Below are 24,527 nucleotides of genomic sequence, written 5' to 3' on the forward strand. Positions count from 1 at the left end.
CTCTCACTCACTCACTTCCTAGATGCTAGCTCCACGATCCTAGATGCTAGCTCAAGCCTCCTCCCTCTCCAAGCTCCATTCATCATAGTCGTGCATGCAAGAGAAGAGAAGAGAAGAAAAGAAGATGGTGAAGAGCTTCACCCTCTTGATCCCTCACTCTCACTCACTCACTCCCTCACACTCTCACACTCCCTCTCTCAAGAGCACACACAAGCAAGAAGAGGAGGAGAAGAGAAGAAGAGAAGAGCTCTTGTTAGCCACACACCAAAGAATGAGCTTCCATTCACTTTTTGAAATTTATAAATACAAACCCTAAAACCCCATGGGCGCACATCCCTTTTTACATGACCGGACATTGTGCCAAGGTCCCTTTTTCTAATTTCCTCTTTTTTCTTCATGCCCTAAGCCTATACCCGACTATTCTTTTACAAACGGCACAGGAGGGAGCCTAGCGCTCTTTTACAAGAGTTTTTGGAGTTTTTGAGGTGCCTTTTATTTAAACTACGCTTTTGGCCCCGACTTAGCTTTAGAGGCCGCGTGCGTCCGTGTCTTTGCTCCTTTTTCATCTTCTTTTGCTTTTTCATTCATTCTTCTGCCTTCTCGGCTTGGGGTTCACACACACACACACACACAAAATTTGAAAAACCATTGAACGATTTTTAAAAAGCATTTGCACATGTCAAGTGAAACACTCAAAAAAGCATTCAAATGCTTGAAAACACTAAACCCTTTTTAAAGCACTCAAATGCCCATGGAACACTACTCATTTTCTTTGTGCCACCCAAAGATCAATTGCAGTATTTTACTAATTGATCCCCTTTAAACATTTTCCATGTAGATCTAGGTTTTTAATGATCTCCCATGGTTCAAAAGTCAAGTATGCTTTTGGAGTGTAGCTATTGTCCTAGTAAAATCTGAAATCCTTTTCTTAGTGTTTTCTATGTTAAATTGTAATTAGCTAGCTTTCCATGCGGATGACCATTGAGAAACATCACCTTTCTTTCTCCATGAGGTTCTTCTCTATAGTTTTGAAGTTTTTACAAAAATGAAAATCCTCTATTTTAACTTGTTTGTGCGTAATAACTTTTAACTTCTAATCTAATATTAACCTTCTATTTTTTGCATGGTCATCTAGCACATTGTTGGAATCTTATTGCCAAATTTATCTAATTTTATGTTTGCAAACTTGTTGATTCCTAGATCATGACATATTGAGTGTAACATTGTCAAGGTCTATTGTGTCTTGCTAACGTCTTGTTTTCTTTTTCTTCTGCTTTCGCTCTACACATATGTAGGATGCAAAATTTCAAATCCTTTTCATGATGGTCTCTACATCAAACGATAGTTTTCTACCTTAATATATTGTATTTTACTTTTTTCACACTATTCCAAAAAGTGGCTTTAAGTTTTAACTAGTAGGAATTCTAGAGACTTTGTTTTTAGGTGATGACATCCTATAAAATAATGTAAACTTTCTATACATCTATGTGTGCTAACATACCTAAGGATAGCTTGAAAATCTAGGATATTGAGGGTGCTTGAAACTCTAGGATGTTGAGGGTGCTTTACTCACATAGGAAATAAATAGAAAGAATGTGGATGTGTCTCGTACTTCTCATGCATTGACTGTTAGGGGCAGACATGATGGTAAGAGGGGTAATGATTTTTGTGGTGGAGACTCACAAAGGTCCCAATCTTGTGAGCACTCTCATAGTAAGTCCCTTGGTCATAAGTCCTCTATGAAATGTCATTACTATGGGGTGCAGGGTTATATTCAGTTTGCAATGCCATATGATGCACAATGATAAGCGCAAAGAGAAAGACAAGGGTAAAGTGCAGGAAAAGTCTGATGATTGTAGCATTATTCTTAGTAAGTCTAGTGTAAATATTGAAGAGATAGACGTAGGACAGCTTGAGTTAGATGATGAATACATCCGAGCACCTTCCTCTCTTGATGCTTCTCAGGTGATCGATGCTTTTAGTATTGGCTACTTGATTTGGGGACTTTCTTTCATGTTACTCCACATAGGGATTTGTTTCAGTATTATTAGAGCATGATATATTCTATGAGATTGAAAATGACTTGGCATTGGATATTATTAACATTGGGGATGTATGGCTATGTTTTCCTTCATGTAGCTCTTTTACTTTTTGCATAATGTAAGGAATGTATCAATTTTGACTAAAAGCCTTTATCTACTAGATAGTTGGATGATGCAAGCTATTATGTATCATGGAGGATTTTTTGTGGCAATCTTATCTTTTCTCAAGGTGCCAAGGCTAGCAACCTTTATTTGTATTTGGGTCTCTTGAGCATGTTTTGGCTATGGTTGACATACCATATGTATCTTTATGGCATCATTACCTTGGGCACATGTCTTTAAAGGGAATGGAAATGCTTACTTGTTTACAATATCTTCAAGCCTCTTGATTACAAATGCTTTGATTATTGTGACCATTGTCCTTATGGTAGGTAGACCCACATTTCTCATATGAAGTCTGGCATTACGTGCACATGTGAGCCTTCAGCTCTTGTGCATTTTGATGTATGTGATCCCATGCCTTGTCAATCATTGGATGGTATAAAGTACTTTGATATATTCATTGATGATTATTCAAATAAGGTTTGGTATATCTGATTAAGTAGAAAACCTTTCAACATTGGCTTGCTCTTGTTGAGAACCAGTAAGGGAAAAGGTTGAAATGTCTAAGGTCTAACAATGGTTTTGAGTATATTTCTAAATCATTTGATTAGCTTTGTGATGAGATGGATATTAAGTGTCAGTTGATCGCTCCATACACCCCACCCTAGAATGGTGCTATAGAGCGCATATATAAGACCATTTAGGAAAGACTCCACAGTATGCTTAGTGAAGCATGCTTACATCAACATTTTTAGGCTGTGACAATTGCTACAATGATATATTTGATAAACAAATCCCCATGCACTCCTATTGGTTGCCAGGTTTTGTAGAGGAGATATGATCTGGAAAACCTCCCTCATATGGGTATCTCAGAGTCTTTGGATTGTGAGGCTTTCTACCATGTACCCAAGGACATGTGCAATAAGCTAGATCTTAAGTTGGTAAAATGCATTTTTCTTGGTTATGGGGATGTAGGTGAGATAGGCTATCACCTATGGAGTCTATAGACTCAAAAGGTTATCCAAATCCATGATGAGGCCATGATGTTATTTTCCATAAGAAGAAAACACATAAGTAGCCTAAGCAAGGAGTTGAGATACATAGAGTGATCTTTCAGGAGGAGCCTCCTATTACCATACAACCAGCTACATAGCCTACAGTAGCTAATGTTCTAGTGACCCATAATCATGATGTTGGATAAGGTGTACATACCCCACAACCTATTTTGAGATGGCCTACTAGAGTAGATATCACCCTCATGGGTTTGTGCCCTCCATGGACTATGTTATAGTGACAGATTTTGGTGAGTCTCTTACATATGAGGAGGCCATATGCAGAGGTGATAGTTACTCTTGGGAGAGGGCCATGCAATCTAAGTTTGATTCATTATAGAAAAAACATACATGGGATTTGGTTTCTTTGCCCAATGGAAAACATGCATTGCCATGCAAGTGAGTGTACAAGTTGAAGAGTACCCCTAGATGTCCCAAGCTAGCATACAAGGCCAAATTAGTTGCTAAGGGCTTTAAGTAGGTACTAGGAGCATGTTATTAAATTTAATGAATCCTTTTCTCATGTACTCAAGATGACTATCCTATGATTGGTTTTGGCCTTGGTTGCATAGTTAGATTTGCACCTTTGTCAAATAAACTAATGGCATTTGGATTCTATGAGTGCTATTTAGTTGGACAAAAATACGGTCTTCCATGCAAAGACAAAGCACATTGATATGCACTAGCACTTCGTCAGGTAGGTGGTAGAGGATAAGTCTATTGAGATTTTTGTCAAGATCTCAATATAATTGATAAGAATTTTGTAGGTCTGCTCACTAAGAGTCTCTAAGCAGAATGTTTTGCATTCCTTAGAAAGATGACGCGTGTAGGATGAGATAATGTCTTTCCTCATCCTATTGTAATTTATGTACATTTGTACTTTGTCACTTTTTTCTTATTCTCTCCTCACTAGATGCACATTCACATTTAAGTGGGAGGTTGTTGGGGTAGAGGTGCTTGTGCCTATGCGGACCTCTATTTACTTCACATACAGTGAGACCATAGGCTTGTATACTCTATACGGTAGGCACCCATTATTGTCACTTTATTTTTTATTCTTTCAATGACTATTGAATATTATGCTTTGCCGTACTGTGGTTGGTTAGGTCATGCAGTTGGCTACAACTCTTCTTCATGTGGGAGCTTTCACATCCTTGGTTGATGCCTTTATGTCCTCCCGTCCATTGCGGTTTCATGAGCCTTTGCAACATGCTTCTACCACTAATGTACTTGTAGATGATTGTCTTTATAAGTAGGTTCCGTTTGTTGGGATAACCCTTGACTCCTTGAGCTCCGTGGATGCTATGGATAGCCCTATTCATGATGACTTGGATTCCTTGTCGTCTTCTTTAGGTTCTTCAGTTACAGATGTTATATGCTTCCATTGTGGAAAGCTTGGGCATGTTAAAAGAAAATCTTTTAAATGGATTAGAGAGTAGCAGAGACAGCGATGGACTCAACATGAGCAGAGAGTCAATGATATAGCAAGTGTTACTAGTATTTCTAGTGGTGAGGTACATGCACTTACCCATGATGATGCAGTTGAGCATGTCCTCATGTCATCTAGTTTTCCTACAGCTTACTTGCTCAATGATCAAGCCTATGTCTTTGATTGACTGTTGGATTCTTTAACCTCTTGTCATGTTACCCCTCATAGAGCATGGTTCTCTTCTTATAGGGAGGTTGACAAATGTATTGACTTGGGACTTGAGCAGACTTATGCTATTTTTGGTACTACAAGGGACATACAGCTCCATGATGTATTACATGTTCTTATGCTTAGTAAGAGCTTGATGTCTATCCATCAATAGCATGATGCAGGTTACTCTATTTCTCTTCAGGATAGGTCAAGGAAGATTTGTCATGGTTGCTTGGTTTTGGCTAGAGGTTCTAGAGTTGGTTCTCATTACCCAGTGCATGTCTCTCATGTGGGAGATTCTATGGTTGCAATTATCCGAATACTACATGCATTGTTATGGCATTATCGCCTAAGCCATACGCACCATAGAGAGATGGAGATATTGTCTTGTTCAAACTCCTTGTTGCCTCCTTTGTCACATTCAAATATTGATGCTTGCCCTGATTGTTCTTATGGTCCTTGCAGAGCCCCTTTGGCTCAGGTGATCGTGAGAGGCATGATCCTCTAGATCTTGTCCATTGTGCAGTATATGGACCTATGCCTTCCCAGTCACTTGGTGGAGCGTCATACTTTATGACCTTCATGGATCATGCTACCTACCATGTTTGGGCTTTTCCCTTGGTACGGATTGAGGATGCCGCAGTTATGCTAGACAGGTTTATGGATTCTACTAGTTGTAGGCCTAGGTGCTTGTAGATAGATTATGAGAGTCGTGCTATCTCTCCCAGCTTTCAATCCTATTGTCAACAATCTGGCATTGATTTCCTATGCCCATGGTATTACGGGGATTGCTCATGGCATGTGCCTGACTCTACAGGCAAATGTTGCTTCTATGCTTATCACAGCTAGGTTATCTTATGGCTTTTAGGCTGAGGCCCTTATGACAGCAGTCTACTTGCTTAATAGGATGTCGTGTCTGACTTTGGATGGTATTACACCACACAAGGCATGGAGTGGAATGAGACCCTCCTATGATTACTTGAGGATGTTCAGTTGCCAGGCATTTGTATGTATGCCAAATATGTCTATGTAATGCAGATGTATCCTCCTTGGTTATATAGATGGTGACTTTCAGACTTACAGGCTATGGGATTTGGATGCCCAACAAGTTTTATACAGTCGTTATGCTATCTTTTATGAGACGCAGATATCTCTCAAGCCTCTTGATGCGCATTCAATGCACTTTATGGTTGATGCTATAATTGTATGCCAATCTTCCGCTTCGCTGAGTCCTCATACTATCTTGAGACCCCGTTGTGTCCGGGATGCTAGCCCTTCTTCTATGATTGACTTTGCAGAGTCTATGTGCTCTCAGCTGTCTCCTATGCGCCATGTTGATGCTATGCGCTACTCTAATGCTTATACATTATACCTTTGCACTCATGAGTTTTGTTGGGTTCATGAGAAGCATTCTTGGACTGCTCTGTTGTATGGAGCTGTGGGATCGCTTATCTCCTGGATGTCATGGACTTGGGGATGCTTCACTCTTCTATAGAGGTTCGTGATGCTTATTGCATAGCTTGCTTTCCGATTGAGCATTGGGTGAGATGTCATGATTCCTTACCTTGTCTCTTTTCTTTTTTCTTTGTTTTTTCACTCCCTAGCCCATTGGCCTTTTAGTGGGAGGCTATTAGGGTAAAAGGCCCTTGGGCCTACCCATGTACATAGACCGTCCATTCTTTATTCATATATAATATAAAAGTGCAACAAGGCTATCAATATCATTCTTGGCAGCACCTACATTGTGTGTGCTCTTCTCTCCCGCATCTTCCTCTTCTCCTTCTCCACTACCATTGCATCCCCTTCAAAAATATGATTCCTTATTTAGCTAATCTATCAAGGATACTTCAATTGTGGCATAATGCTTGATGAATCTCCTATAAAATGAGGATAGGTCAAGAAATCCACATAAGGAAGTGGTATTGGAGGGTGTGGGCCTAGTCCTTTATACATTGCATATTTTGGGGTTAGCTTGTATGCCATTTTCCTCACGCTATGCCCCAAGTACTCCATTGATGTCGACATGAATACACACTTGCTTTCTTTAGTAGATAACCTATGCTCTCTCAAGACATCAAACACCCTTCTAACATGTGCCAAGTTCTCTTCCAATGACTTGCTATAAATAAGAAAATTATCAAAATATATGAGCACCAACTTGAAAAGAAATGGGTGTAAGATTTTATTCTTGAGGGCTTGGAATGTGACAAGGAATTTGTCACTTCCAAAATGCATCACTAAGAAATAAAAAAGGCCATAATAAGTCTTGAATTTTTCTTTTACCTCATCACCCTCTCTCATAGGTATATGATGATATCCAAATTTTAGATAAATCTTAGTAAAGTAATTTGGCCCTTTCAGCTCATCAAGCAATTCATCAATCCTGGGGATAGGATATCAGTTCTTGATCGTAATTTTGTTCAAGTCCCTTTAGGCAATGCATATGCAAAAAGAGCTGTCTTTCTCCTTAACTAACAGGACTGGACATACATAAGGGTAAGAACTCAACTCAATAAATCCGAACTCAAGAAACTATTTGACCTACTTTGCAACTTCTTCACTCTCACACTTTGAGAGTCTGTAAGGGGGTTTATTATCACTAGATAAGAATGGGTTTAGAAACCCCATTGATTTAGAAACCTAAGAAGCAAATCTTTGTGCTCTTCTAGTAAAGTTTTCAATGTTGAATTATTGACCACTTTTGAGGACTAATCTATGATCTCCTTATCAAGTGAAAAATAAATATATGTGAGCATTTCTTATACTCCCATTTGAGTTGCTTCGTTAAGCCCAAGTCAACACCAATGGGGCCCATTCAGAGTATAATTAGATCAATTGATGCTACATAGTTTTTAGCCAAGCATAGGGCAACCTTTGTGCATACATGTATGTTAATTTCCTCATCAATGTTGGCTACTTGAATTTTGAGGGGGTATTGTAATTCTATAGGAGAACATTTTAGCCTATCAATGGCTAATATATTGACAAAACTGTGTGCCACCTCTATCCACTAGGATGAATACATGCTATGCTTTCCATTAATTTTCCCTTGAATGCGCACTATGTTAGGGCTCCTAGAGCTTGTCCATGCATCCATAGAGATGGAGCAAATGGTAGTGGCTGCATGAGGGGGTGCAATAGAGACAATAAGACCAAGATGATAAGGCAATTGGCCACCTAGGTTAAAAGGAAACCCATCAATGGGTCATAGAGCTAGTCTTACTCTAGGTCCTCTTCATAGTCATCATTTTCAGCATGTGCCATGGTATTTGCAGCATTGAAAGCATTTGAACCCTCATCTTCATTTTTCCAATCTTCCATGGTATACATGCTATGAAATTTGAACTTTGCTATTTTGTAGGGGCATGTTGAGGCATGATCTACCATGTACCTATCTCCACACTTAAAATGTAATCCCTTTTCTTTTCTATCCTTCACTACATTCGGTGGGATAAAATTTTGACTACTTTTCCTACTGGGGGGGAGGGATAGAGCTAATGCATTTCATGGCCTATTTTTAGCATACTTACCATCTCCATGTGGACTAAGTGTGTCCCAAAATTGTCCCATTCCCTTTTAACTTTAAGGGAGGGGTAAGTGGGGATTTTGGGGCTACTAATAGGCATGGGATTTCCTCTGTAGATACCATCACATTGACCATGCCTCATTAGAGTTATTTGTTGCCCCAAACTTTACTAAAAACCCTCATTCTTGTGGGATTTCCTACATATCTTTCAGCCAATTCAATTGCATCAAACAGGATAGATAGTTTTTGAGTCATTAGTAGATAGGCTTAACTCTAACCCATAGATGTATATATGCAATTTGGCATTGTCATTGATGCTCTCAACATACATGGTCAAATTCATAAAATGATTTGTATATTCCCTTACTTGAGATTTCCTTGGTCAAGTCAGTACCACTGCCTAGCTAATTGCTTCGTTTTCATAAGGGATACAAACACTTGAACCATGTGTATTTTAGAGTATTTCTAGTCAATGAACTATTGATTTTCTCTACTTATGTAGCACCACCATGTGTGGGCAAACCCTTCCAAATGGAGAGAGGCAAAGATCATTTTTTGATCATTGGGGCATGAGTAGATATTAAAGTATGAATCCAATTCGAAGGTCCATTTTTCCAAGTCAGATGGCCATGATGATTCTGTTGATTGTACTTGGTAAGAATAATCTTATCACGAAGGTCATTAGGGTCTCACTACCCATACATACCATGTTACACATTTATGCCATGCTACCCCCATGAATGCCATGCTGGCCATGAATGCCATGTTGTTCATGATTGACATGCTATCCATTAATACTAAGCTGTCCATGATTGGGATGAGCCACATAATTGCCATTGGGACCACCAATATTGCAAAGGCTCCTAGGGAAAATGGGCGAATGGAGTGCATCATCATTAGCTTTCTTATTGATCCAGAAAGTTAATGCCATATTAGTCATTATAGTGTTAGTGTTGGATAATTTTAGCATATTTTTGATATTTTGAATATTATTTCTTGTAAATATCCTAAAAAGGTGTAGAAAAATTCTAAAGTAGGGTGACATGAAAAAAGCAAGTTGCTTTTCAACCAATTTGGGAGATCTCATGCAAAAAGAAGGGGTTTTCGAATTCATGCGATCTGCGATCGTTGTTTTCAGGTAGAAATCAAAACTCCAAAAGAAGGAGGAGGAGGAGGAGGAGTGATCTAGGAGAATTCTGAGCAAGTGTCTTAAGGTTTTACACCCTTTTGGAGCCAACAAAACTATCAAATTTATTGTCTGAGCAATAGAGAAGAAGCTAGTGTTTGGTGCACATTTTTGGTCTACCAATGAGCTCTAGGAGATCTAATGCTCAGATATTGTTTCCGAGTAGTCCCATACAAGGATTTTGTTTATCTTCTCAAGTTATATCAATACATAGTGATTTGAATCATTGAGCTTTGTCTTTATATTATGTAAAGGCTTTAGCAAATTTTAATCCCTTGCCTATTCTTTTCCTTCTTTTCTACATCCTATTCTCTACTTCCTTCTCTCTCTGATTCCCAGTGGATACGACCTTTCAACTAAAACCCCTCTGACATTGGTGAACCCGATGTGAAAGGTTTTCAGAAGGAAATGTAGCATGAGATGAAGTTGTTTAATGGCAAGAATGTATCTGCATATTTGCATACCTTTGCAAAAAAAGATGGAGTTCTTTGGGGTGGCTCAACTTGAATAGAGCTAGTATCTTGTATGGGTCGTTATACATTAATTGAAAGCCCGAGTTACTAAATTGTACATGCAAGATGCTAACTAGGTAGCTTTCAAGAAGACACTCAAGGAATAATTTTACATTGAAGACACGAGTTCGATTACCCGCAAGACTTTCTAGGAGTGGTTCTATAACCCAATAAGAGTCTTGTGGCTACAAAGTTATTAAGAGAATTTGAAAGTCAATTTGAGCAGTTAGATCTTGCAAAAGAGCAAGCTCTTACAAGTCAAAAAAATGACTTGCTTCTACAAGCAGTAGATCCCAAGCTTCAAGAGAAGCTTGATTATTTGTTAAAGGTTCAGACTACAGAGACAGGTCTTAAAACAGAGTGGAGGCATATTAAGGATGTTGTTATTGCATTGGTGAAAAAGCATAGAAGAAGAGAAAGATTGCGTGTATCTAGCTTGCCCCCACTGTTGTGGGCAAAACAATTGATGTATCCAATAAGCCACATGCTTCTATGGCTAGCCCTATGGCTGCACCTGTTGTTCCTACTATTAGGGAAGATGTATTAGATGAATTGGTTAAAGGCATGTAGGATCTTCAATTGAAGGTCACAGAATTGGATGAGGAGGAAAGGGGATGGGCAGCAATCCCTAAACTAGGGAAAAGATGTATGTGGCGTGATAGTTTGTGCCATGAAAGGAAGGATTGTGCTACTTATTGTAGGAGACCTTGGCACGACAACTCATCTTTTGGAAAGATGCCAAGATCCATGCACAAGAAATGGGATTTCCTCTTGCTTTGAATTTTGGAAAGTGGGGAATGCAAAAGTTGTTGGAAGACTTGGCTATCCAAAATGCTTATGTGGATTTAGCAAAAGTGCAAAACACGGATATACTTGTGGAAGAGAAACGAAAGAGAGATAAAGATAATGCAGGGATATCTAAAGATAATGAAGGGATCAGCCTCTAAAGCTACAAATCAACCACCTCTTGAGCATGTTATGGAAGAGGTTGGTTAAGAGCAGAAATAGGATAGCAGCAAGAGAGCAAAAAGAAGGGCAAATAGCTAGGATACAACCTTCAGTTTGATATTGAGACAGCCACAGATGCCTTAGAAGTTCCTGTAGTGAAAAATTCGGCCCATGAATATGTAGATTTTCTTAATTCATCTAAAGAGGTCTACGAAGCTCGTGTTTTATTTGATGCAGGGGCTTAGAGGGAGATTAGTGAAGTGTTGGATATACATGATTTGCAAGATACAATTATCATTTTTGAGACAGTTCATGAGCTCAAGGATATGCCTTTAGGGAATAATAGATGTGATGCTCCACAAATGGAGAATGTTTCGGATGCTTTGTCAGATGCCTTGATAGGCAATTCAAATATGCTTCAAGATATAAACTACTTCACTATTTTCGGTGAGGGTCGACATTTGTTAAATGCAAGTGAGGCTCAATTTATGTTTGATGTGATACACAATTGTTAGTATAAGAAAATTTTCATGCAATGGACTTTGAAAGAGTAGGCATGCTGATATGTAATTGTTGATGGGTGCATTGATAGCTTGTATATGGAGATTCAACAACCTCTATTGTATGATGCACACCCAAGGCCTAATGACCTTGGAATGGATGCTTGGTATGGTATTAGAGTTGTGCAAATGCTAATCATTTTAATCTATTATCTAGGGGGATGTCTACTTCTATGCATGATGAGTGAAAAGTTGATAATATGGGTATTTGACTCGGGTGGATGCATCAGGTATAGAAAACTTCTAGAATAGGGTGACATGCAAAAAACAAGTTGCTTTTCAACGAGTTTGGGAGATCTCATGCAAAAAGAAGAGACTTATGAATTCACGTGGCACGTGGTCAAAGTTTTCAAGTAGCAAACTATACTGTAGATGGAAAGAAGGAGAATGAGTGATCTAGGAGAATCTTGAGCAAGTCTTGGAATTTTACCCCCCTTTCAGAGCCAACGGAACCATTAGATTTCCCATTTGAGCAACAAAGAAGAAGCTAGTGTTTGGTGCATTGTCTTGGTCTACCAAGGAGCTCCAGGAGATTTAATGCTTGGAGATTGTTTTCAAGTGGTCCCATACAAGGATTTTGTTTATCTTCTCAAGTTCTATCAATACATAGTTATTTGAATCATTTAGCTTTGTCTTTATATTGTGTAAAGGCTTTTGCATATTTGAATCCCTTGCTTATTCTTTTTCTTCTCTTCTATCTCCTATTCTCTACTTCCTTCTCTCTCTAATCCCCGGTGGATGTGACCTTTTGACTAAAACCCATTCAACAATGGGGTCTCACTTGGGGCTGGCTGCATGGATAAGAGGAGAGCTCAAAAGGGACTGTTCATTTCTATGGAAGGACTCACCAATCTCATAAGTGCTAGATGGGATATCCCTAGCTCCATTAATACCCTATGGGCCATGCACTTTCTCCAATGGTGGAGGCTATTGTGCTTCAAGCTTGGACTCATTTGCCTTCTCTTGTATCGGGGTGGTAGCTAACATGGCAAACAAGAGTGGTGAGATGCCCCAATGTTTGTTGATTCTGGGAGTTGGAAAGTGCCATTTATTCAATTTCTTGGTCAATCTTAGAGAGCATTTGATGATTATTGGTGACCATATCATTGTGCTTCTCTATAGAACAAAGTTCATGGTGACACTGGATGTGATTGAGTATGCTATATGTGTTCGTATATGGCACTTCTTCTTGCATTTCTCCATTGTAATCTTGGATTGAGATAGGCTCATCATTCATGAATTGTTAAGAGTCTCTACTATCCTTTGAAGCTCTTCTTGAGCCTTTTCTTTACCTCTATGTCTTATTGTTTTTAGTGCAATCCACAAAACCTCGTTGCACAAAAACAATCATAACTTTTAGCTCTTATCTCCAATTTGAGAAACTTTTGACTCAAATTGAATATGGCACCCTCTTTGCAATGAGCTATAGAACTCTCCAACAAAAATAATACAAAAAATTCTATAAGCATATTTTTGTGGCTGTTTGAAAATTGTTGAGAATAGCAAATGATTCTTGTATGTATGCCCATAGAGGCTAGATGTGTGCCCCAAAGAGGCTGGCCCATAAGTGGCCTTATGACAAAGATGTATGCTCTAGAAGCTTTAGGAAGAGTTGTCCAAAATCCCATAAGCACAGAGAGTAAAAGTGGTACTAATCAAAAAGCTATATAAGCATATACTTGACACTCATTTGAAAAGCTTATCATTTGGACACCCATATTAAAAGTTATAGCTGAAATATTTACAATGGATCACACTTAGGGTGGGTGCACCTTATAGATCATGTAAGATACCACATGACTTCAAAGGAAAGGGTATTTTTTTTAGTAAAATTTATAGGATTATATTTACACAATAGGTTTTTTTATTCTAATTTGAAATTTTTCGTAACTTTACTAAAGTAAAAGGGGTCATTGCATAGCCTTGTATCATATAAGGAAAGGGTATTTCTTAATACTCTTTAAATACATGTTATATAGATGATTTCTTATAGATGCAACCAGCAAGGGGTCACGTAGATAGTACTTTAACGCTTATGGCCAAACAGGTATTGTATTATACCTCGCGGGATGCAAGGTGTGAACTCACACACCCACATAACTCAATGTCCAGGCTCAAGCCACTAGCACACCATGACCTTGTCGGCCTTGGGTTTTCAAATTTGAGCAGTTGGAGCCCTAGAGGTGTGACACTACAAATTTGAGCACTTGATGGAGCCGTGGAGGTGTGGCACGACCCTTAGACCTTAGTGGGTCAAAGTCATAGTGGGGCGAAAGGGGGGGAGGGCCCAGGGGGGGAGGAACTTCCAAGGACGGTCCATATTACTCCATTTATTCAATTTCCTTTCGCCATTTCAATTAAATTCTGTTTTTTCCGATTTTCGAAAATTTGAAAGTGAGATTCGCGCGCGGCCTTTTGGGGTGGGCCAGAAAATGTCTATATATATATATATATATATATATATATATATATTGGTGGGGTCCGCAAGTGGCCGTTGGAGTTGGCCTTAATTTTATGTGCGGTTCAGTTGTTTTCCGTCTTCTTCTAAGTTCTAATAAGTTCTTCTTCTTGGCTGGCTTGAACTTTGAAGTTGAAGGGGATGATCCCAGTCAGAATCAGATGCCATGCGTCGTTTCATTTTTCTTAGAAAACCGGCTTCATAAATGCATTATTATTATTATTTTTGGGTGCTTTTGCTTTATTTTCTTTTGGCATCGGGAAACCCGTCTTGTCATCATGCACATAAGTTTGAGCACCTTCCCCCCCCCCCCCCCCGAAAAAAAAATTAGCCCTACCTACTCCTCCTCATGATCTCCCGAGTCCCTCTAGCCTCTCTCTCTCTCTCTCTCTCTCTCATCCAAAAGGGGAAGGGAAAAACTGGTGTTCTTTCAAGCTTTCGTGTCAACTTAATGGCTAGATTTCGGAAAAACTTTTGGAGAAAATCTATTTTCACATTTTGCAATCGAGGGTCATTTTACATATAATATTACCAAAAGAAGCCACTGAGAACAATCTCTCTCTCTCTCTCTCTCTCCAAATTTTCAAGTTTCTATCCAAAAGCCTTTGGGCACCTTGGGATTGTTCTTGCCAAGAGAGAATTCTCTCATACAAGAGGGAAGCTCTCTCTCTCTCTCTCTCTCTCTCTCTCTCATGGAAAGTAAAACACACACACACACACACACTCTCTCTCTCTCTCTCTCTCTCTTTGACCTTCCCCTCCCTCCATCACACTCCAAAAGCTAAACAAGCCCAACTTCAGCTTCCAAGTTGCTCAATGGCCCTGCTATATGGAAATTGTTCAAGTGGCAAAATAGATTGCATGTTGCTAGTTCTTTTTAATGTGTTTTTAAAGTTGCCAATCATTAGCCCAACCTCCTCCACATCAAAGAGTCGTCCTTCAAGCTAAACACTTGCCTTTTGCTTACCTTAAAGTAAGGGGACAACATGTGCATTCAAGGGTTATTTGAAATCCCTTTCACTTACAGACCTTAACAAACCAGATGACCCCTGTTTTTCATAAAGTTACAAGGATTTTTTGCATATGGACTTTTAAAACTCTATTGTACATGCAGCTTTGCTTATTTTTGTAACAAATGTGAGTTCAAAAGCCCATCCTAATGAAATCACATGCTAGACATACATATTTTGGGTAGGACCCCCTTGAGCTTTATATCCAAATGTAACCATTTATCAAGGCAACACATCCATTAAATGAGGCCTAACATATCCAAGAGCTTCGAATATGAATGTCCAACTCTCACATAACCTAAACTTTGGAACCATGCTAGACTATTAAAGCTTGGCTCCAAATCTCTACTTTCATTATAACCTCTCTAAAATACTTCAAAGTTCTTACCATTCAAATGATATTATCAATGGCTCCATTCATGCATGCATTAATATCTTTCATCAATTAGCCAAGCTTGTTTGGGAAAATTGTTCGACTAACAACTAAGAGATTTAATAGAACATAAGTGCAATGAGAAAGATAGATATTTTTATATGACAAAAGTTGAAGTACAATTGATGGACACTACATAGTTAAGTGGTCTAAAGGAAAATGGCAATATAGATGGAAACTGCAAAGAAGACGCGGAGTTGGGTTAGACGATGTAGTTGATTAGTTGAATGTAATACACATTAAGTTGCAAACCAAGAATAGTAATGGTCATCCAAGCATGGTCAACCCATTGTATGGTCTTCTCACAATTATAGTAGACAACACAAAAGTGGCATAGTTTGGCATACTTGACGTCCCAATCATTAAATCAGCCTCACAATTCTATACATTAAGCTACAAACCAAGTCTAGTAATGATTCGCAAATGTTGTGATTCTAATGGTTGTCCAAGCATGGTCAAGACACAATGTGGTCCTATCTCGATTATGATAGGCAACACAAAAGCAGCATAGTTTAGGACACCTTTTAGGATGCTTAAGATCATCCTAATCATTAAATGAGTCTCACAATTGAGGTCAAAGTACCTTCATTTGAAACCCTACTACCTTCAATAGAGTCCTTCTAAACAAACCAAGCATGCCTACAGAAGCTATATCCCAATAATGCATTAGATCCTTCAAGTGCCTGTTTCCAAACCTACAAATGCCATGTGCTACCCACCTTGACCTTTTTTCATAGTGTGGGTCTTTCAACTTGAGCATCATTGACCATTATTAATTGCTAAATGCGCATTAACTCCATTGTCATAAAGGTTTAATTAAATGCAATATCTATTTAAAGAAGTAGAACATTCAGTATTTAGACAAAGAAAGCAAAGATTCATGGTCTAACATTCATGTTTCCAATAATGGATATTTCTTAAACACCAAAACAAGCAGCTTTAGGGTGGTCACATAGTTGCACTCTTCACATACCCCTAGTCTTCTTGTTCATATAAATAGAAAGATAGAGATGGCCACATGACTAGAGCCTTCTTGTAGGAACTAGTTTTGTAAGGGGGCTTTCATGTTCCAAGTAAAGGAGTCAATTTTTAGGCAAGTAACACCCAAGAAAAAGTTGATGCATAAGTTGTTGTAAGGAGCTATCTCCTAGGAGATTGACAAAGGAAGAAAGCGTGCATAAGGTACTCCCCTTACCCTACTTGACAAACTTTTACTTTGCACCTCTCCCCTTGCCCTACTATACTGGTGGACACAATTTAATCATTACCAAAAATTGATTGGAAGCTCCAAAAGTGTGAAGTCCAACATGCCAAGGGGCAACATGTGCATAGTCTGATGGTACAATGAAATGTATTTGGCTACAAAGTTTAAGTCCCCTTCCTCAATCCCAACCAACTTACAAGCATCCTCATTTACTTTTGTCCTCCTTCCTTTTTATTTCGATCCATATCCTCCAATCAACATGCATGCATGTGCTTGGTCCATTTCAAAGTCCTATCTCCTCTCAATAGCTTTAGTGAACCAAGTTTACTTATTATCAAGGAGGAAAGAAATATGCCTTTCGTTTCCTAAAACTTTAGTACTAACATGAATAATGCCTTCTCTTCTCCAATAGATAAGGTTATCTACAACATCTAGTAAAGCTTTAGGAACCTTTTTTTGCAAGTACGTTATGCACATTTTTTAGAAAATTTGTATGATTTGGCTTTATGGCATCTATCCTTGTCTAGTGTGAAGTTCCTTCTCAATATAAAAACCTCTCACTTGTGCTTTGCCCTGCATGTGAGTGACTTTCAATATTGCATACAATAGTTCCACTCCTTAACATGTAAAATATTTTGCACTTATTGATGGTTATTTCTTACATAATATCTCTCTCACATTTAACCTTAACATTTTTTCTTCTTTGTCAAAGCATGAAATATTAGGACCCACGTAAATCTAGCCTTATTGAGGGAAAAACACTTGATAACAATGAGCACCATAAGTGAACATGTGCAAGCATGCTCCCTCCAAGAAATTTCAAATGAAAAGCAATGGGATTAGAGCATCGCATACACCTTTAAAAGAGTAACTATCTTCATTTTAGAGATCACACACATGTTTAAAGAGTATCTATCTTCATTCACTTGAAATAAAAACTTGGCCCATAACAATGTATATAAGATTTTTTTATTAAAAGCTTAATAGAGTGATAAATGTGGTGAGTCAATTAGTGATGTTAATAAGTACCAACAATGTACTTTTTGGAATAAACAATGACTTGAATGGTTGGATTTTGTATTTCAAATTAATCAATATGCAGCTTTTCAAATCATTGTGTCAATGAGATAGTGGAATTTGATTGAAGAACAATAAAGCCTAAGTAAGATCTCTTAGATTAGCAACATTTGTTACTTGATAATATGCCAAACTAGTACAAGTAAACATCTCCATCAAATAGATTTGATGTAATAAAGGATTTAATTAGGACCCCTCTATTTTGGATTTTCTTATATCATTAAGCCTCAGGGCATTGAAACTTCATAAAATCTTCAAACTTGGTTCATGTTCATGTGATTCTCGAGGTCCTTTGACCTGAAGATAAGGCCATCTCTGAATTTGTAATTCTCTCCCCAACAAAAGTGTGGATAAAAAATGAGAAGACAAGTGTGGAGTCCTAGAGCAGGTGAGCCAAGGACAAGAAGATAAAAAGGACTAAAAGCTAAGATCAAGAAGACCACATATTCAGAGTTTTTAAGAATTCAAAGAAAGCATCGTGGAACGATTTTGTCATACATAAATATTTGCATGAAAAGTATCCACGCACTCACTAACATCTCAAAATAAATCCAAATATGTTGTGAGTTTCATCACTAATGGTCTTAAACTTGGTCTTAAACGTACAACTGTAGGTTGATTCTACTAGGCATGTAGCAAATCTAGATCTAACCATAGCAATTGGAATATATCTAGGAACATTTTGATCAATTTTTGTAAATTATTTCTTAGCATTGCTCCTATACATCTGGACCACCTATCTAGTCAACCTTTTAAATCGCTTGAATTAGCATTGGATATTTGGATACAATATTTGGTTTTGTCTAAGAGCCTTCATTAGGTGACATCAATATAATGTTTTTTCATACCTCCTAATAACTTACCTTTGGGAAAGAAGATTTTTTTCAAAGCATGTTCTTATTAATGGGTATTGCATAACTTTACCTATCATTGTGATACTACTAATGGTGATAATTTACATCCTTTTATGGTTGGAAATTTAAAAAATTATAAAGAAAACCTTCTAATTTATTTTAGTGAAGTTTAGTATATGAAATAGTGCAATCTATATTTAAAAAAGTTGACATTAAACTAAACTAAATTATATAATCACAATAGAATAAATGTTTTAATTATCTAGGGACATGCACATAATTCATATTATTGGAGGCATTGAAGAAAACAAAACTATGTAAAATTACATCTTGGGAGTATGGATTTGTTACAACTATTTGTTGGTATGTCATGTGCAGTTCCATGATTTGATTTGGCAATTCATATGTCTATTCTATCAATGTCTTCTACTCAAAAGAGAGATATATATGTTAATATACCATGATGATTTGTTGTTAAATAATGATATATGGCATTTGTTGAGTCTTTGAGCATTTTTCCTATTTGTTCTCTATTTTATTTTGTGATGTGAGTGAGATCTATGTGAATGTTCTACCTATTCCTAGTTGTGTCAAGTATGGTAGGTCTATATACATACCTAATTATACTTGGTGACCATGATGATCAACTCAATGTGTATGTGGATGAATGTGTACACATTCATAGGGGTCTTTGTCTTCGTCAGATCGGCCACACCATCTCCTCATCAATCAGTAAGTTGTCCTCTTCTTGCCTATTCTTTTATGATCAATGGACTGTTGTGCCTATTGGTCTATCACCTTTACCACGCCCATTGTTTCCAAGTTTAGATTTGTTAGTGGTTCCACCTGTTCCTCCATTTGTTACCCCTTTTTCCAACCAACTGGTATCTATGTGGTGGTGATGATGATACCAATAGTAGGTCTAGTTCGAGTACTTGAATTCCAATGATTTGATAACAATGATTCCAAAGACCCAAATGCCCATGTTTGATAGTTTGATAAGGTGTATGGCATCAATTATCTAGGCCAAGTTGATGTGGCTCAAAAGAGGTTGTGTTTGAATCTATTATTTATCGAGCAATAGCTGCTTGGTTGGAAAATTCTACTTATAATCATATTGCCAACAATTATGTAGGTAAGGCCACCCTTCTATCCCACATTCTATGGGATGAAAAGGTGATCTGGATTTTCAAAAGCCTTTGATTTGTGAAGCAAAGAGATCATGAGGTAGAAAGTTATGTGACTCAATCTATACTTTACTCCAACAAATTTTACCTATAAATCAACTTGCTCAGGAGGTTTAAAATTATTTATTTGTGTGGTATCTAAGTCAGCATCTCTACATTCTTTGGAGACTTTGGATTTTCCAACACTTCAGCTACAAGATGTCATTAGTCAAGCTATTTGGGTGAGCCATACTTTGGAAGGCTTGGGTGATATGAAGAGTTGGAAATCTCTAGAGAAATATGGTAAAGAAAAAGTTCAATTTCCAACTATGAGACATCATCCTCAAATTCTTAATAGATAGAAAGTTACAATACCTGAAAAATAGATCCATATGAGAATTTCAAATTGAAGTATAGATATGATTATGACTTTGAGATTTTACAGTTTCCCCAGCCCATATAAACATTCAAAACTCGATAATGACATCAAAAAATTTAAAGTTTAAATTGTTGAAATTTTTGAATTTTTCTTAAGTAAAGTTTAAAGATTATCTATAGTGGCTTCTTTTAAAACAAACATGACAACCCATTACATATGAGAAATATGAACCAATCAACGTTTTATATAATAAAATTGAGGGTTTTGAAGCATGAGATATATGACTATAACTTTTGTAGCCATAGCTTTTGTTGGAATAGTCTACCTTGTAGATCTTGATTATTTAATTTTATAATACTTGCCTTCACACATAAGATAGCAAGTGATTGAAGGTTTAAAGTGTAGCCAAGCTCTCATACTAATATTGTAGGTATGTGAATTGGGTGGTTAGTATCTATTGACTCCCAAGACAACACTACCAGATAAAAGCATTGAACTAGGAATGCTATGGGATTTGCAAGATTGTTACAAAGATGTTTATTGGTATAGTACTAGGACCCAACTGCCTCAAATTGGTTGTTGGTAGAATATTTGAGTGGTCACCCTAGTAATATCCTATGCTTAGGAGGGCCCTAGTTTCGCCAACCCATATAATCATTCAAAACTCGATAACCACACCTAAAATGTTGAAATTTTTAAATTTTTCTTAAGTAAAGTTTAAAGATTATCTATAGTGGCTTTTTTTAAAAACAAAAATGACAGTCCATTATAAATTATAAATATGAACCAATCAATGTATTATATGAGGGTTTTGAAGCATGAGATATATGACTATAACTTTTGTAGCCATAGCTTTTGTTTGGAATAGTCTACCTTGTAGATCTTGATTGTTTAATTTTATAATACTTGCCTTCAGATAAGATACCAAGTGATTGAAGGTTTAAAGTGTAACCAAGCTCTCATACTAATATTGTAGGTATGTGAATTGGGTGGTTAGTATCTATTGACTCCAAAGACAACACTACCAGATAAAAGCATTGAACTAGGAATGCTATGGGATTTGCAAGATTGTTACAAAGATGTTTATTGGTATAATACTAGGACCCAACTGCCTTAAATTGGTTGTTGGTAGAATATTTGAGTGGTGATCACCCTAGTAATATCCTATGCTTAGGAGGGCCCTAGTTTCGCCAACCCATATAATCATTCAAAACTCGATAACCACATCTAAAATGTTGAAATTTTTTTAAAAAAATTAAGTAAAGTTTAAATATTATCTATAGTGGCTTTTTTTTTACAAACATGGCAATCCATTATAAATGATAAATATGAACCAATCAATGTATTATATGAGGGTTTTGAAGCATGAGATATATGACTATAACTTTTGTAGCCATAGCTTTTGTTTGGAACAGACTACCTTGTAGATCTTGATTGTTTAATTTTATAATACTTCCCTTCACATGAGATACCAAGTGATTGAAGGTTTAAAGTGTAACCAAGCTCTCATTGTAGGTATGTGAATTGGGTGGTTAGTATCTATTGACTCCCAAGACAACACTACGAGATTAAAGCATTAAACTAGGATGCTATGGGATTTGCAAGATTGTTACAAAGATGTTTATTGGTATAATACTAGGACCCAACCGCCTCAAATTGGTTGTTGGAAGAATATTTGAGTGGTCACCCTAGTAATATCCTATGCTTAGGAGGGCCCTTCCTTTAGTAGTAGTGGTCATGGTCAAGGCTTTGGTGCTAGAGGCCTAGTTGAATTAAATTCTATTTATTCTATGTTGAACATATTAGTTTATGCTTTAAAACCTCAATCTTGAACTCATACATGAAGACTCCAATGCCATCTTTGGATGTTTGGGACATTTGCTATAGACGTTACAACATGTGGTTCCACCTCCACTTGTTTGGGACAATGGTGGTGAACATAAATATGTTATAGGAAACTCAAGATACTCCAATTTTGCTTGGCCCCCTATCAGATCCAACTGGTATGTTATTAAATAGGTGTTGCTAGCTAGTGGCTCAAGGGTGAATATTTTTGCAATGGCTACCAATAAGGAACATGATTCCATGGATTGTGAACAAGTCATCCCATTTCTGGTCTTGATGGCCCATTAGCACAATAAGTTTTTGCTCTCTAAATTCTATAGTCACTCATGTTAGAAGTGGTTAGCATTTCCTTTTTGTTGTCCTTTTTGGTCTTGAATATGGGGGTAGCAAGAGAAGATTATTGCCTTCTACTTGGACAATCCAACAATCTTAGGTGAGCCATGAGTAGGATTTGGATAGTTCATTGTGGTCATCATAAGTATACATTTACGTTGGATAAGCTTTTTCCCCCACCCTGAACTTTGTACTCTATACTAAAATTCTGAATATGGTTGAAGGATTAGAAGATGAGAGGAGGAATCTTGCATGGCGACTAATTTGGATTTGTCTCCTTAAGTTTGGTGGATATTCTAGCTATTAGTCAGCAATACGTCAATGATAATTCTTGTCTTCCACTATCCAATATTGCATTCCCCTCTCCATCCAATCTTGAGGTTGAGCTAGTGTCTAAGGAGGATCTTGACTGTTTGGATATTGTTACTTTGGCATCTTCGAATGTTGCCAAAGAACTATGTCAAGAGTAAAAATTTGAGTAGCAAATGCAAAAGCTTTAGTGTTAAACGAGTAGTTGAATGCCCTTCTTCATGAATTGAGGGATCTCTTTACTTGGAATTACTCTTATATGAAGACTCTAAATCCACACTTTTACTAGCATCAAATACCTCTGAAACTAGATGTTTTGGCAACTTGCACACAACACCATCATGTAAATATGCATACCACCAAGTTGGAGCTTGATCACCTTCTACAAGTTGGGATGTATTGCTCCAATGGATTGTGCATTCCCTTGATTGTGATCATTCCTAAGAAAATCAAGAAGTTGCAAATCTATTTAGATTATCAAAAGTTAAATGAAGCTACCATCTCTCTCTTACTATAATCAAATTTTGGATGGCCTTAGAGAGTACCTTGATCGAGTATTGACCACTACTTGGTGACTATTTGGATATAGTATGGCATGGTTTGGATTAAAAGTCCACGTTCATGTTTTTACCAGGGCATACATGAGATTTGTAGCCCCTAAATAATTGACTATCTTTATTCTTTTATTTTTGGATTATTTTAGTGTTTTTTCCAATATACTCATTTTCTTACATCACTTGAAGCTTTATTTAGCCCATTTTTAGGAAGCACATGTCAGTCTCAATTCCATGAAATTTGTTTTTGTTATTTAGGTGGTATATTGCTCGACCATTGATTTCACATGAGGGAATTGCAATTGATCTAAGGTCTTTGTTATTGTGAAGATGTTGGGACCTACTTCTTCGAACATGATGTTGTGATTTCTAGGATAGTCATGATGGCGTGGGTGGCATCCACAACACTTGGCTGATCTAGCCATTCCATATAAGGTTGCTCATTGGTCAAAGTCAAAGTTTGGAGTAAGGACTATGACTTGGCTTTCAATTCCTTTTGCATCATGCTATCTAAAGCTCCTATTTTGATTCCTCCTAGCTAGTATACAGAGTTCCATGTCTTTGTTTATCATTTTAATATCTTCATTAGTAGTGTTCCAATGCAAAAAGATACATCAAGTTTGTATCAAGCCATATTTTATGCAAGCTAGTGACTTTTTCTAGTAACGCAAACTTAGTCTGTTATGGAAGTAGGGATGTTTGGGCATGATTTTTCCAATTAAGGAATTTTGCTATCATTTATCAAGGCACCCTTTTCTTTTCATATCAACTAGAAGCTCTAGTTTTTGACAACTATGGAGATGCTAGATCATCTGACAATCAATTAATGCAAGCACTTGACACTTTGGAGGTAGAAATTTGAAGTTGTTTTAGGCTACCAATTAATTGGAACCTAGTTGGCATTTTACAACATGTGATTTTGCCAATTGAACATGATGCAATGTTGGAAGAAAATCATCAAGGTTTAGTAGGAGGCCATTTTTCTATCAACATGGCAATGAAGAAGATTTAGCAATCAACCTTATAGTGGCTCACCATGCATATCGATGCCTTTAAGATGGTTTGACCATGTGATGTTTGTCAAAAACTTGGTCAAGCTAGTTCTCGTCACCATATGCACCAGATTTTGATTCTCCACTTGGATCCTTTCTATAAGTGGGGCTTGGGTTTTGTAGGTTTTATCAAGCTTGCTCCATCTTGAACTTGCAAGATTGTATTATTATTGCCACTAACTATTGTATCAAATGGGTTGAGGCATGGTCTTTAAAGGATGCAACTACTAATTCATTGGCCAATGATTATTTATTAAGGAGATTATTATTGGATGTAGATGCCCAG

Source organism: Lygodium microphyllum, chromosome 6, assembly GCF_053477565.2.
Source record: "Lygodium microphyllum isolate KBCC chromosome 6, Lygodium_microphyllum_v1.1.10, whole genome shotgun sequence".
NCBI lineage: Eukaryota > Viridiplantae > Streptophyta > Polypodiopsida > Schizaeales > Lygodiaceae > Lygodium > Lygodium microphyllum.